The sequence below is a fragment of the Anomaloglossus baeobatrachus genome, chromosome 10 (genome assembly GCF_048569485.1).
Source record: "Anomaloglossus baeobatrachus isolate aAnoBae1 chromosome 10, aAnoBae1.hap1, whole genome shotgun sequence".
In the NCBI taxonomy this organism is placed as follows: domain Eukaryota; kingdom Metazoa; phylum Chordata; class Amphibia; order Anura; family Aromobatidae; genus Anomaloglossus; species Anomaloglossus baeobatrachus.
This window is the reverse complement of record NC_134362.1, coordinates 60,750,034-60,766,468: the sequence shown is the minus strand read 5'-3', so window position 1 is coordinate 60,766,468 and position 16,435 is coordinate 60,750,034. Positions and strand designations below refer to the sequence as shown.

The window sequence follows — 16,435 nt, the reverse complement described above, 5'->3', positions numbered from 1 at the left end:
TCAAAATGACCACATACGAAGTGCGACATACATCAAACATCATAAAACATCCTTCATAGTGCCGCCATGTAATGAGCTACGGCACAATTTTGCAGACACCCCAGTGAATATACTGTAGTGCTCACAGACGAAGCTAATTTTTTGGTCCATAGGTGCAATGATCCTGTTCCCAAGTGATACTGGGGTATAAAATAGATTTGTGTAAGGCTTTTTAATCTTTGATTTCCGCGTAGGAAATGAACTTGCCACAATTTTTTTTTTAACAGTGATATGTATTTACATATAACATTGTTCATCCTTTATATATAAATCATGCCAGTGTGATGCTAGACACTACAAGTGTCGCGGGCGGAGGAGGGGACGCTACGCTCTCCCACTGCTCGGGTCCAGCCGCTGCTGCTGCGGCTGCTCGGTGGTGGCTCAAGCGGTGGGCCGGAACCCGGGGACTCGAGCGGCGCTCCTCGCCCGTGAGTGAAAAGGGGGATTGATGGTGGGGGTTGATTGTTATAGTCCGTGACGCCACCCACGGTTGTGGTGATTTAGGTGACACCACCGCTGCTCTGGACGGGGATCCCGGGAGCGGTGACAGGGAGCAGCTGAGTTGTTAGTTCTCCCCTCCGTGGGTAGGGGGTTGGTTGTCCCGGGGCCCGGTGATGGGGTAGGGATGGATGGCAGGCGGGCTGCGGGGCCTGGTGAGGTGCAGGGTCGCGGGGGCAGCGCTGTGCCGCACGGCACGGTGGTACTCACTCAGCCTGAGATGATGACACAGTTCACAGTAAAACACACGGCTGGAAAGACGGGTCCCACGGACGGCTGCTGTTGCTTTTCCCCGGCAGGTTAACGGTGACTGTCCTTTCCCTGCACCTAGTCCTGCTGTTGGTTCCAATGGGTTCCCACCGGTAACCCGCTCCCCGGCTTGGATATGAGCCGGAGGAGCCCCTTTTTGCCCGCAGGCGCTGGCCCTGAGAAACTGATGCCTTGGCGGTGGCGGTGTCTCTCTCCCTCGGTTGGACTGTTGCCTTCAATCGGGAATTAGTTGTTTGGAAACCCAGGAGGTCCCCTTCACTGACGGATTTGGCAAATTCACGGCGACTCCAAGCCTTGCCGGGGTCCGAAAAGCCCTTGCCAATGGTGCTGGCTTCTCCTTGTGTACCGGTCCGGTACCGCCGTGCCACCGCCCGTCCACGGTCCTTACGGCAACTCCGATAGGCCACTCCTGCAGATGGTCACCGCCATCTGCCAACCTTGCTGTCTCGCCCGGGGCACACACCCGGACGCAGTCAGATTGTTGCTCCTGTACCACACCTTTCCTTCCTCTCACTTTCGCTTCCCTAGCTTATTTGCCGCTTTTCCCGCCTCCAGGACTGTGAACTCCTCGGTGGGCGGGACCAACCGCCTGGCCCACCCCTGGTGTGAACATCAGCCCCTGGAGGAAGGCAACAAGGATTTTGTGTCTGGCTCAGATGTACCTAACCGGGGTGTAGGGTGTGGTGGTGTGATTACCTGTGACCCCTGGCTTGTCCAGGGCGTCACATTCCCCCTTAGCAAAATGCAGACCGTCCGCGGGCTGCCCGTCCAACACCGGTTTTATTTATTTTTTCTTTTAACTGTGAAAATATAAAAAGATAATGGTAACACACAATACATTTATAATAACTTCTTCCCACATCGGGAGGTACTCTTACTTAAACGGTTTCAACGGTTTCAAAACGGTTATGGCTTCCGCTCTCTCCCACCCAAGCAACCTGGCCCTGATGCTGCCCCTAAGAAACAGGCAGCACCCCTTGACCCCAGTCCTGCACAAGCTGCCCGAGCGGGTTCTGTCCTTTTCAGGGGACCCACGTCCATGGGGAACCCCTGAAACCCCCAGAGGATTGCCACCGCTTCCGGTGGTGGCTGAGCCCCAGCCTGCTCCACTACGGGCCCTTCCTCCAATCTGCCTCTCCGGAGGCGGCAACGGTGGAAGCTGTAACAAAACATTATTTACATGCCACTAACGTTTGTGGTTGCCCTGCAAGTTCTCGGGCTTGTTCATAGTAGTTCCTATGCAAAACTGTAGACGGTCCCCACAGGGACAACGGTGCCGGCAACGACCGGTTTCAATCAGCTGTCAATCAGGTAACTTTCTTCGGTTTCATTACTTATCATTCTTTTATCATCTTTAGCAAAACTTTCAAACTTTAAAACTTTACAACACAGACGGGTGGTCCCAACGGGGACGGTGACAACGGCATTCTGCTGTCCTTAGGGTGCACCTTCGTCCTCCCCACCCAGCTCTGGGTGGAAGAACACGGGCACCAGCACCTCCAGCGCATAGCAGGCGCGGCGAGGAAGGGCCGCCCGATACCCGTTATTTCCACTCCGGGGGATGTAAGTGGCCTCCATGTCATGCAGAGCGATGACTCCTTCATCCTCTTCTGAAACGGGCTCAGTGTCAGGCCCGGAATCACTATCGTCCGTCCCTGCGCTAGGCGGGTTGCCGCCAGCTGCCGCAGCTTCCAGACTCGCCACTCTCTCGGCCACTGTTACGAAGGGGTGTACGCCCGACGGGCTAGGTGCAGCGCGGTGCACGGGTTAGGAGGACGGAGGCAGCATGGGGGCCAGGGGTAGACTGGGTCCCTCAGCCATACCGGCCGGTCCCTCGGGGACACAGGGGCGTGGGTCACTCACCAGCTCCTCCATCATGGCCTCCATTCCATACACCCGTGCGACTGCAGCTACCTCCTCCACCTCCGCGGTCCACTGCTCCATCAGCCTACAGATCTGGCTCTGGTAGTGTCGGCAGATCCCTGCTGTTCGGGCCCTCAGCCATGCCGCTGTCCCGGGCACCGGCTCGGTAGCCTCCGCATAGCTAGGTGGAGCGGACATTCTTTGCAGGGGTTAGCAGATCGTGGGGTCCCAGCGTCCCTACTCGTATAGCCGCGTGCTACATGCGGCCAGAGGCCATTTCGTCCCCCCTTAGCCTCTTTCTGGCTCCTCCTCTATCGGGGCGGGGTTTTGGCCTTCGCGCCTCCACTACTCGAGGAGACGCTCGAGCGGGAACTTTCCGCGCCAAAGATGGCGGCTTCTGAAATTTTTCGGCCGGACACCTCCGGCGGTAACAAGGCGCACCTCTACCCAACGGCAGAGCGGTAGGATCCTGTTCGTGACGCCAAGTTGTCGCGGGCGGAGGAGGGGACGCTACGCTCTCCCACTGCTCGGGTCCGGCCGCTGCTGCTGCGGCTGTTCGGTGGTGGCTCGAGCGGTGGGCCGGAACCCGGGGACTCGAGCGGCGCTCCTCACCCGTGAGTGAAAAGGGGGATTGATGGTGGGGGTTGATTGTTATAGTCCGTGACGCCACCCACGGTTGTGGTGATTTAGGTGACACCACCGCTGCTCTGGACGGGGATCCCGGGAGCGGTGACAGGGAGCAGCTGAGTTGTTAGTTCTCCCCTCCGTGGGTAGGGGGTTGGTTGTCCCGGGGCCCGGTGATGGGGTAGGGATGGATGGCAGGCGGGCTGCAGGGCCTGGTGAGGTGCAGGGTCGCGGGGGCAGCGCTGTGCCGCACGGCACGGTGGTACTCACTCAGCCTGAGACGATGACACAGTTCACGGTAAAACACACGGCTGGAAAGACGGGTCCCACGGACGGCTGCTGTTGCTTTTCCCCGGCAGGTTAACGGTGACTGTCCTTTCCCTGCACCTAGTCCTGCTGTTGGTTCCAATGGGTTCCCACCGGTAACCCGCTCCCCGGCTTGGATATGAGCCGGAGGAGCCCCTTTTTGCCCGCAGGCGCTGGCCCTGAGAAACTGATGCCTTGGCGGTGGCAGTGTCTCTTTCCCTCGGTTGGACTGTTGCCTTCAATCGGGACTTAGTTGTTTGGAAACCCAGGAGGTCCCCTTCACTGACGGATTTGGCAAATTCACGGCGACTCCAAGCCTTGCCGGGGTCCGAAAAGCCCCTGTCAATCGTGCTGGCTTCTCCTTGTGTACCGGTCCGGTACCGCCGTGCCACCGCCCGTCCACGGTCCTTACGGCAACTCCGATAGGCCACTCCTGCAGACGGTCACCGCCGTCTGCCAACCTTGCTGTCTCGCCCGGGGCACACACCCGGATGCAGTCAGATTGTTGCTCCTGTACCACACCTTTCCTTCCTCTCACTTTCGCTTCCCTAGCTTATCTGCCGCTTTTCCCGCCTCCAGGACTGTGAACTCCTCGGTGGGCAGGACCAACCGCCTGGCCCACCCCCTGATGTGAACATCAGCCCCTGGAGGAAGGCAACAAGGGTTTTGTGTCTGGCTCAGATGTACCTAACTGGGGTGTAGGGTGTGGTGGTGTGATTACCTGTGATCCCTGGCTTGTCCAGGGCATCACACAAGCAGTATGAATAGAATGTTAGTCAGACAAGCTGGGATCATAAGCCAGGCGGTAACGTATAAGATTCAGGGAGTAGACAGAGACGTGGTCAGTAAGAGGTCCAATGTAAGAAGCCGGGAGGTAACGTATAAGGTTCAGGGAGTAGACAGAGATGTGGTCAGGAAGAGGTCCAAGGTCAGAAGCCGGGAGGTAACGTATAAGATTAAGGGATCAAACAGAGATGTGGTCAGGAAAAGGTCCGAGGTCAGAAGCCAAGATCAGAACACTTACACCAGACAGAAGCCAAGAGCACACTGAGCAAACAGGAAGTAAGACTGGTGAAGTTCAGACAGAGCAAGCCCAGTGAAGAAACAGAGCAACCACCACGAACAAGGCGCATCTGTGAAGGCACCTCCCAAAACCAGTGTGGATCCTAGTGCTGAAAGACATCCTGTTAGCAAGTGGACAAGACATATAGCAGAGCATTTTCAAATGCAAAATGCTCCCTACAGAAGAACCGTGACAGCCAGGTTATAAAATGGGTAAGTCTCACCACTCCATACCTATGTGAGTTTTGATTGACTTTTTTATATTCCCAAGAGGGGGAGGCTGAGACAAGGAGCTGCTGTCCATAGACCACATGTGGCACTACTGGGTAGGCAAAAGCTAAGGATGAGCGAATAAATTTGCAGGTGCCAGATCCAGCGGGATGATCTGATTTCTATGGATGTGTCGCGGGCGGGGAGGAGGGTGTCAGCACACCGCGCTCACCCCTTCTGCTCGGGTCCGGCTGCTCAGTGGTGGCTCGAGCCGTAGGCCGGATCCCGGGGGTTTCTCGAGCGGCGCTCCTCGCCCGTGAGTGAAAGGGGGGTTGTTTGGGGTGTTGGGATAATGTCCGTGACGCCACCCACGGTTGTGGTGAGGTGTAGCACCACCACTGCTCGATGCGGGGATCCCGGGGATGGTGAAGGGGAGCAGCCAGGTGTTGTGTTGCCCCTCCGTGGGTAGGGGGTTGGTGATCCCGGGGCCCGGTGATGGCTTGTGAGGTGCAGGGCCTGGTGGGCGCAGGGACGCGGGGGCAGCGCTGTGCCTTGCGGCACTGTGGTACTCACTCAGCCTGAGACGTGGACACAGTTTGTACGGTAAACCAAACGGCTGGTAGGACGGTCCCACAGACGGCTGCTTTGCTTTCCCGGTAGGTGACGGTGATGTCCCTTTTCCTTGCACCTGTATGTACGGTTGGTTGCGATGGGTCCCCACCGGTAACCCGCTCCCCGGCTTCAAGCTGGGCCGGAGGAGCACTACACTTTGCCCGCAGGCGCTGGCCCTCAGAGACTGGTGCCCTGGCGGTGGCGGTGCCTCTGTTGTATGGGTTGGGCTGTTGCCTTCAATCGGGACTTGGTTGCTGGGGGAATCTGCGTCCCCTTCACTGACGGATTCGGCAAATTTGGCGACTCCTAGCCTTGCCGGGGTCCGAGAGGCCCCTGCCCTGGTGCTGACTGTCTTTCGGAACACTGCTCCAGACCACCGGGCACACAGCCAACGGGGTCCTTCCAGGAACTTCCAAACGGTCCCCCTCCGGACAGTCACCGCCGTCGCTGACCTTGCTGTTCTGGCCCTACACAAAGCTGGACCTTCAGGCTTCTCTCTCTCTCTGTCACCACTCTTGCTTTACTCCTTTACCACTTTTCTTTCTGCACTTTCACTTGGTTGTTTACTTTAGCCCCCCTGGGCTACTCCTCCACTCCTTCTACTTCCTCCTCCCTGACTAGAGTGCCTGGTACTTCCTGCCCCCAGAGCTGTGATCTCCTTGGTGGGCGGAGCCAACCGCCTGGACCACCCCCAGGTGTGAATCATCAGCCTCTGGAGGAAGGCAACAAGGATTTGTGGTTCAGCCTAGATGTGCCTACCTGGGATGTGGGGTGTGGTGGTGTGTGACCTGTGTCCCCTGGCTTGCCCAGGGCGACACATTCCCCCTTAGCAAAATGCAGACCGTCCGCGGGCTGCCGTCCTACACCGGTTTTATTTTCTGTAAAAAGGGGATAACAGGGTTAAACAACATAACATTTTCAATAATCTTCCCTTACGGGAGGCACATTTTACTTTAACGTTTCAACGGTTTACGGTTACGGTTTCCGCTCTCTCCCACCCAAGTAACCTGGCCCTGATGCTGCCCCTAAAACCCAGGCAGCACCCCTTGACCCACAGTCCAGCACACGGTACCCGAGCGGGATCTGTCCTTGCCCTCCAGAGGGTAACCACCGGTTCCTTTGGTGGCTGGGCCCTGGCCTGCTCTGCTCAGGGCCCTCCCTCCAACCTGCCTCTCCGGAGGCGGCCTGCGGAAAACGGTAACGGTAAACAACATATTTACAAGCCACTAACGTTTGTGGTTGCCCTGCAGAGTTCACGGGCTTGTCCATGGCTAGTTCCCATGCATTTTTAAACTTTTAACGGTCCCCACGGGGACAACGGTGCCGGCTCCTGCCGGTTGCTAATCACAGCTGACAATCAGGTGAAAACTCGGTTCAATCAGTGTTTTTCATTTTTCAAAACTTTCAACAAACTTTCAAACAATGGTGGTCCCAACGGGATCGGTGCAACGGGCATCCGCTGCCCTACTCGATGTCTTCGTCCTCCTCACCCGGTTCGGGGTGGAAGGACACGGGCACCAGCCCCTCCAGTGCGTAGCAAGCACGGCGTGGAAGGGCCGCTCGATACCCATTGCCCCCAGCTCGGGGAACATAAGTGGCCTCCATGCCAGACAGGGCAACGACTCCCTCCTCTTCCTCTGACACAGGAGCGGTGTCAGGCCCGGAGTCGCTATCTTCTGCCCCCGCTGCCGTCACAGAGAGAGGCACATCCGACGGGCCAGGTGCGGTGCAGCGCGCGAGCGAGCAGGACGGAGGTAACACAGGAGCCAGGGGTAGACCGGGTCCCTCAGCCGCAGCGACCGGTCCCTCGGGGACACAGGGGCGTGGGTCATTTTCCAGCTCCTCCATCACGGCCTCCACTCCATACACTCGCGCCACAGCAACCAGGGCCTCCACCTCCGCGGCCCACTGCTCCATCAGCCCGCCGATCTGACTCTGGTAGCGACGGCAGATCCCCGCCGCCCGGGCCCTCAGCCATGCCGCTGTTCCGGACACCGGCTCGGTAGTCTCTGCAGAACTAGGTGGAGCGGACATTTTCCATCAGGGTCGATGGACCGGGGGGGTCCCAGTGTGTTTGTTGCGACGCCACACTTACATGCGTCCAGCCGCCATCGCGTCCCCCTTAGCTCTTTTTGGCCCCTCCTCTCTCGGGGCGGGGTTTTGGCCTTCGCGCCTCTACTGCTCGAGAAGACGCTCGAGCGGGAACTTTTCGCGCCAAAGATGGCGGCTTCTGAAATTTTCTCTGCCGGATACCTCCGGCGGTAACAAGGCGCACCTCTACCAGACGGCAGAGCGGTAAGATCCTGTTCGTGACGCCAAGTTGTCGCGGGCGGGGAGGAGGGTGTCAGCACACCGCGCTCACCCCTTCTGCTCGGGTCCGGCTGCTCAGTGGTGGCTCGAGCCGTAGGCCGGATCCCGGGGGTTTCTCGAGCGGCGCTCCTTGCCCGTGAGTGAAAGGGGGGTTGTTTGGGGTGTTGGGATAATGTCCGTGACGCCACCCACGGTTGTGGTGAGGTGTAGCACCACCACTGCTCGATGCGGGGATCCCGGGGATGGTGAAGGGGAGCAGCCAGGTGTTGTGTTGCCCCTCCGTGGGTAGGGGGTTGGTGATCCCGGGGCCCGGTGATGGCTTGTGAGGTGCAGGGCCTGGTGGGCGCAGGGACGCGGGGGCAGCGCTGTGCCTTGCGGCACTGTGGTACTCACTCAGCCTGAGACGTGGACACAGTTTGTACGGTAAACCAAACGGCTGGTAGGACGGTCCCACAGACGGCTGCTTTGCTTTCCCGGTAGGTGACGGTGATGTCCCTTTTCCTTGCACCTGTATGTACGGTTGGTTGCGATGGGTCCCCACCGGTAACCCGCTCCCCGGCTTCAAGCTGGGCCGGAGGAGCACTACACTTTGCCCGCAGGCGCTGGCCCTCAGAGACTGGTGCCCTGGCGGTGGCGGTGCCTCTGTTGTATGGGTTGGGCTGTTGCCTTCAATCGGGACTTGGTTGCTGGGGGAATCTGCGTCCCCTTCACTGACGGATTCGGCAAATTTGGCGACTCCTAGCCTTGCCGGGGTCCGAGAGGCCCCTGCCCTGGTGCTGACTGTCTTTCGGAACACTGCTCCAGACCACCGGGCACACAGCCAACGGGGTCCTTCCAGGAACTTCCAAACGGTCCCCCTCCGGACAGTCACCGCCGTCGCTGACCTTGCTGTTCTGGCCCTACACAAAGCTGGACCTTCAGGCTTCTCTCTCTCTCTGTCACCACTCTTGCTTTACTCCTTTACCACTTTTCTTTCTGCACTTTAACTTGGTTGTTTACTTTAGCCCCCCTGGGCTACTCCTCCACTCCTTCTACTTCCTCCTCCCTGACTAGAGTGCTTGGTACTTCCTGCCCCCAGAGCTGTGATCTCCTTGGTGGGCGGAGCCAACCGCCTGGCCCACCCCCAGGTGTGAATCATCAGCCTCTGGAGGAAGGCAACAAGGATTTGTGGTTCAGCCTAGATGTGCCTACCTGGGATGTGGGGTGTGGTGGTGTGTGACCTGTGTCCCCTGGCTTGCCCAGGGCGACACAGATGCTGGACAGAAGCCCAAGAACCTCCTCCTAACTTCCATCATCTGTGGTTGTTTTGATTAGACAGCCTGGCCCGATGTTGTATGTGTTACACCACAATGATGATGTCACACTCGGCTAATGAAAATGAGGAGTCATAGATGATGTCAACGAAGGTGGTTCCCAGTGTACAGAGGCCATAATGCTTACCTGGCTGCTGTATCTGGATTTTGCAAAGCAATTCGCTCATCTCTAGTGATAACCCATTTCTCACTTTAGGTGTAACTCAAGTTTAAAAGACTCAACTTTGGAGAAATCGTTCTGACATTGAAAAAAATAAAAGGTATTTGTTGAATTACCCAGTTATGTTTTATCCTTTATTATACTAAGTCAATTTTTGGTGAAAGCTTTGGTCATTCTGATTAGGATTGGTTTTCACCCTCTATAAATAGATCTGGCCTTCGTTGGAGGGCTCCTAGGTTGTATCTTCAAAGTAGTGTCTGACCATTGGAGCAAGCTGATGGAATTAGAAACTTTGCCAAGGTCAAAATCATGGAATGATCAACAGAGACAGAATCAAAATCAAATGCTGATGAGATCAGGCAGTGCAACAGAATAGGGTGTAGGGAGGTTATCTAGAAGTCAAGAGAAAGAGGTGTTCGTAAAGAGAATCATCAGGCACAAAGCTGTATCAGAGTGCAGACTAGCAACCCTAACTGTATCAAGACATGGTAGATGTATAGATATGTACAATAGCTCTCACAGGGCAAATGGCTAGGTGGGTTTAAACAGTGTCACGGTGCCACGCTGCAAGCATGGCGAGCGTGTTTGGACCAACAGAAGTCTGAAGCAAAACAGAAAAACACACCTCAAAAACACCACATACAAGGGGGACACCGGGGAAACAATTAGAACCGTGGGCCCTGGGACTAGTTAGAGGGTAGATGGACACCTCCTATGCTCACCTGTAGCTGTCCCTATTCTCCCAGCGAGTCCCTATAGTCTCCGCAACTGTCGCCGAGCAGCACCCTGAGAAACTCTATAGATGCCCTGACTAGTGAGAGACAAGTGAGGTTCACTAGACCCACCACTGCACTAAAGAGACAAGACAGTAGGAGAAACAAAATGGAGAGGATACAAATTCAGGAGAATCCACAGCAGCTCCTTCCACCAAGGCGGCTTTCAAACAAATGGCTTTGTATAGTCAGCAAAGCTTACTAGGAGACTTAGCTATTTAAACACCAGGGAGTGTGTCTAAGGAGCAGGTGCAGCTGACATTACATGCAGGAGAGCTGCTGACAGAAAAACTGGCATTAACTGCTTCAGAACCAAAGGAAACGAAACAACATTTAAATGCAGAGTCCCAGACAAAGATAAGGGGCTCCAGTTCTCAAGTTGCCACTAGTCTCCAAAAACAGGGAGACGGCCGTGACACCCGGAGCTTCTGATTGGATAATGAACCTGTCCGCTGATTTATCTGCTTTCTGGCTCCTTTGATTGACTGAATGACTGCACACGTTGTGCAACCTGGATCTCTTCCAGTGCCACCAAGAACCATTTAGTAGTGTCTTACCAGATAGGAAAGGCACTGGAAGGGGAAGAAGGTGAGGTTTTGGCAGTAGGTTAATATTATTACCAGCTAGGGGTTGCATGAAGGGCACTATCCTACTACAACAATAAACATTCCTTGTTCTCACCTTTGGGCACTGATCACATTCCTTGAATTCCAGCAGAAAAACTGGAGGAGGTTATAACATGACAGTTCCACTTGATAAGGAAAGAAATAGTGTGCAATACTGAAATTCATTTCTGAAGGTGAAATGGGGAGTGGCACACTGGATTTTAATGGCATCATATGCTTTTCTAGAGAACAGAACAAGTCCCTGTATTGATCAGCTTTGAACAGGGTTTATAACCAGTCACAAATGTCACGAATTGTTATGTGATCAGACAAAAATTAGCAATAATTGGAAAATTGTGAGAAATAGGTCACTCTAAAGGGTGCTTTACACGCTACGATATCGTTAATGAATTATCGTCGGGGTCACGGTGTTTGTGACGCACATCCGGCTTCATTAACGAGATCGCAGCATGTGACACTTTTGAGCGACCTTAAACAATCGCAAAAGCGGTCAAAATCGTTTGCCGCGGAGAGGTCGTCCTGAATCAAAAAAATCGTTTTCTGCTTATTAGCGATGTTGTTCCTCGTTCCTGCAGCACCACACATCGCTATGTGTGACACCGCAGGAGCGACGAACATCTCCTTACCTGCCTCCACCGGCAATGCGGAAGGAAGGAGGTGGGCGGGATGTTACGTCCCGCTCATCTCCGCCCCTCCACTTCTATTGGACACCTGCACGTGCTGTGACGTCGCACGAACCCCCTCTTAGAAAGGAGGCGGATTGCCGGCCAGAGCGACATCGCTAGGCAGGTAAGTATGTGTGACGGAGACTAACGATATTGTGCGCCACGGGCAGCAATTTGCCCGTGACGAACAACCGACGGGGGCGGGTGCGATCGGCAGTGACATCGCTAGCGATATCGCAGCGTGTAAAGTGGCCTTTAGGCTATGTTCCCAGGATGAGCTTTTGGTGAGTTTTTACACTGCGTATTTTCGAGTCTTATAGTTCCAACTAAGTGGATGGGATTTATAGGAATCTCATGCATAAAGTGCTTTTTATTACCCGTTGTAAAGTGACCTATGGTGTGTGTTCGATATCCGTAACATGACACTTTCTTCTGCATGTACGTTTTGTTTTATGGGCAGATTTTCCCCATAGAATTGCATTAGATGTGAAAAATCCACAGATAAAAAACACATGTAATCCACATATGACTGTATCAATAATGTTTTATCAAAGCCAAAATACCAGGAAGTATGAAAAATAAATAATAATAAACTTAATAAATAGCTTAATAAAGATGACATACAAAATAGAGACAAAAAACGCAGCATCAAAAATGCGAAAAGAACATGTAAAAAGGTAATCTAAAAAAAACCCTAATTACTGCAGAAATTCTAGAATACCGAAAACTCGCCAAATACTCATCTTGGGAATGTAGCCTAAATACGCTGATTTTCTTTCCCTAGATTACTAGTGATGAATTTACACTGGAGTGGGCGAAATTTTGTATACATTTTGTCATGAAATCTGCAACAGATTGTACAAAGATATATGAATGTGCTCTAATTTTGGGGATCATTAGTGTGACCCTGAGTTAATTTACCACTATCATGTGCATAGTAAAATAAGATTAGAACATTTCTCAAGGATAATTATGACCTCGATTCATTAAGGAGGTTAACCACTACTTTAAAATTGATGGCCTATCCTTAGGGGCATTTTGCACGTTGCGACATCGCAGGTGCGATGTCGGTGGGTTCAAATCGAAAGTGACGCCCATCCGGCGTCGCTGTCGACATCGCAGTATGTGAATCCTTTTACATATGATTAACGAGCGCAAAAGCGTCGTTATCGTATGATCAGTGTAGGGTTCGACATTTCCATAATTTTGCAGCAGCGGCGGTACGATGTTGTTCCTCATTCCAGCAGGCAGCACACATCGCTGTGTGAGAAGCCGTAGGAGCGAGGAACATCATCTTACCTGCGTCCAGGCTGCAATGAGGAAGGAAGGAGGTGGGCGGGATGTTTACATCCCGCTCATCTCCACCCCTCCGCTTCTATTGGCCGCCTGCCGTTTGACGTCGCTGTGACGCCGCACGACCCCCCCCCTTAGGAAGGAGGCGGGTTGCCGGCCAGAGCGACGTCGCAGGGCAGGTAAGTGCATGTGAAGCTGCCGTAGCGATAATGTTCGCTATGGCAGCAATCACAAGATATCGCTGCTGCGACGGGGGCGGGGACTATCGCGCTCGACATCGCAGCATCGGCTAGCGATGTCGTAGTTTGCAAAGTACCCCTTAGGATAGGTCATCAATGTCTGATCAGCCGGGGTCTGTTACACCGCACCCACACCGATCAGCTGTTCTCAGTGCAGCGGGAAATGTTCAGTTCCGTGGCATTTGATAGCGGCCGCGGCCGGGTACTGCACATCTGGCTACCATTCAAATCAATAGGAGGTAGATGTGCAGTACCCGGCCGGGGCTGCTAATAGCTAATCTACGGTGGTGCGACGTGTCAAACTCCAGCTGATCGGACATTGATTTAATCCACAACATGATCAGCACTCCTCCCTACTTGTCATGGTGCACGTGGAACAAGTAATCCAGAATAAACATAATCGCAGCACTCACATAGGATATATTCTTGTATGGCCCTTTATTCGCATACATCTGGGTGTTTCAGCTCATCTCGAGCTTTCATCAGCTGTGAAAGTGGGGTGTGAAACTAATTATGGAGACAGACTCTCATAGAATGAAATGATTATGTTTTCTACCAGGGGCAGAACAATGAAGAGACTCGTCAGGTCCCTGCACTGCGATATACGCTGCCAGCCAAAAAGAAGCCGTCAGCTTTCATTGGTGTCCCCGTGACTGAGGCGGCAGTCATAGGATGAACACCGATGAAAGCTGACGGCGACTGCAGGCCAGCTATAGAAGAAGACATCACTTGGTGTGGATGCTGGCTCGGTGGGGAGTACAGTATATTCTAGGAGGGGTCCAGGAGAGGAACATATACACCAGAAGGGGGACAGTATATACCAGAAGGGGGACAATATATACCAGGAGGGGGACAGTATATACCAGGATGGGGGACCTATTTACTAGGATGGGGGACTTACCAGGAGGGTGACAGTATATACCAGGAGGGGGACAGTATATACCAGAATGGGGGACATATTTACTAGGATGGGGGGCTTACCAGGAGGAGGACAGTATATACCAGGAGGGGCCCAGGAGAGGAACATATACACCAGAAGGGGAACAATACATACCAGGAGGGGGACAGTATATACCAGTATGGGGGACATATTTACCAGGAAGTAGCCCATGATGGGGGACATTCGAACAGGATGGTGGACTTACTACACAATGGGGGGAGGACAACTTGTATGTTTTTATAGGATTTAGATCACTAAATGTACATATACATGCATCTGACTAACATGTGGGGATGGGGGGGGGCAGGTCCAAATTTTGCATCGGGGCCCGTCAAACTCTAGTTACAGCACTGTTTACTACATATTGGAAAATCTCCATGTGCAGAACTGAGAACCTCTAGCCATTGGCCCAGCTTCTGCCAGATCTTAAAGAGAAGTTATCAGAAAATTAGCTATTGTTTTAATGAGGTTTTTATATTACTTTTTTTTTTATTTTTGTCAATGCTCTTTTCCATATCACGATCTAAAAAAAAATAAATAAAAAAGTCCCGTGCATAACGCATCCGACGTCATTCACAGTGAGGCATCCATTGCACTCCTGCGCAGGCGCACTTTGATCTGCCTGGCTGAAGGGAGGCGGGAGGTCTTTGACCTTTTCTTGCACCTGCGCAATGGAGCCCTCTCTGTGAATGACATGAGACGCGTCATGCACGGGGCTGGGCAGGAAGACGGAGATAGCAGAAGATGGAGAAGGCATCGGACAAGAGAGCAGCGACACTCATCGGACCAGACAGCCCCCTTGGTGAGTATTATAAAAGTGTTTTTTTTACATGATATAGAGCAGCCTGGGCACTTATATGCAGTATTATAGAATGCTGTATATAAGGGCTCACTGGGGGTGGCCGTAGCTTATAGGGGCCAAATCTTGTGACAGGTTCCCTTTAAAGAAAACTTCTAGTATGACATAGAAAGGTTAAATTATTGAGACAATAATTACTACATTAACCTGGAAGTCCCCTTTATTTATAGTACCCCTGATCTACAGATTCCCCTCTTATTTCTAATTTATTAATTATTGACTTGTTAATGTCCAAAAAACAGACATTTTAATTGGAGAGTTGGTGAGTTTTTGTTTCAGCGAGAAATAAAATCTCAACGTGAACACATCCTTTGGTTATGTTCACATTGAGTTTTTTTAGTGGAAACTCAAAAATCCTCAAAAACATTTGGAAAATGTTCTATAGAAGATTCAATAACGGCAGAGTAGACTCTGGTGGGCCTATCTAGGCGGAGAAGACACTGGTGGACTTATCTAGGTGGAGAAGACCCTGGTGGACCTATCTAGGAGAAGACTCTAGTGGACCTATCTAGTTGGAGAAAACCCTGGTGGACCTATCTAGGAGGAGAAGACCCTGGCGGACCTATCTAGGTGGAGAAGACTAATGGACCTATCTAGGCAGAAAAGACTCTAGTAGACCTATCTAGGCAGAGAAGGCCCTGGTGGACCTATCTAGGTGGAGAAGACCCTGGTGGACCTATCTAGGAGGAGAAGACTCTAGTGGACCTATCTAAGTGGAGAAGACCCTGGTGGACCTATCTAGGAGGAGAAGACTCTAGTGGACCTATCTAGGCAGAGAATACCCTGGTGCACCTATCTAGGTGTAGAAGACCCTGGTGGACCTATCTAGACGGAGAAGACCCTGGTGGACCTATCTAGGCGGAGAAGATCCTGGTGGACCTAGCTAGGCTGCACAAGATTAATTTTCCTACAGTGTTCATCCATCAAGTCCCCAAGGCTTGAGATCAAGCAGAAGGCCGTTAAAAGAAAGAATAGCCAATTTTTACTCCAGACTGGAGTGTCTCTTTAAAGCAATTATATAATAATAATAATAATAATAATAACAATAATCTCACAAATGACTTATGACTATTTTAATAGTGGGAAAAAAGGCATTATTCTTATGGGCAAGAATTCATTACACTTTGTGTCTGCCAGTGCTCGTGAAGCGTACAGTGAGTTGTTGTGGGTCTGAAACATTCAAGGTTCAAAGTTCTTGCCTGGGCCATAGCAGAACGTAGTAAATAAGTCATTACCACTGCAGTGTGTTCCCTTCCTGTTATCTGCCGGAGAGCTATAATAAGTCATGTTTTTTATGGGCATACAATCAATATATGATTTATTTGGTTTTATTTATAGAATCTTAATTGTCCTTACGTATCAATGTTGTGCAATGGATGATGTGTTCTGTTCTTGTATATTCCCATACTGTATATGCAAATTTACAGTGGTACTGTGGATTTTGGATGTGTACTAAAATGCTATATTTTGCATTTTCTTCCACATTCCGAATGGCAGCGGAGTGGTGCAAAAATGTTGCGGCTTTTGCCATTTTCACCCCAATTTCTCCTAGCTTTTACAAAATGGGTAAAGCTGGGGTGCAATGGCGACATATTGCCACAACTAGCCTGGCCAATGGAGACCACAATGAGTGTGGCACACGGATGCGCATACCACCAGTTACATGGTCCTGATTCAAGAGGTGGTCCTGATTCCGTCACAGTCTCTCTTTAAGACCGGCGAGAAAATCACCAGTCTTAAAAAAATCGGGGCAAGGAGTTAAAAAAACAATCT

General features: G+C 52.3%; 1 protein-coding gene across 1 annotated transcript in view; it reads right to left on the bottom strand.

Annotated features, from left to right (window-relative positions):
* Positions 1-16,435, bottom strand: part of EPS8L2 (EPS8 signaling adaptor L2) — a 186,566-nt gene that overhangs the window by 71,982 nt on the left and 98,149 nt on the right. The window lies entirely within an intron of this gene.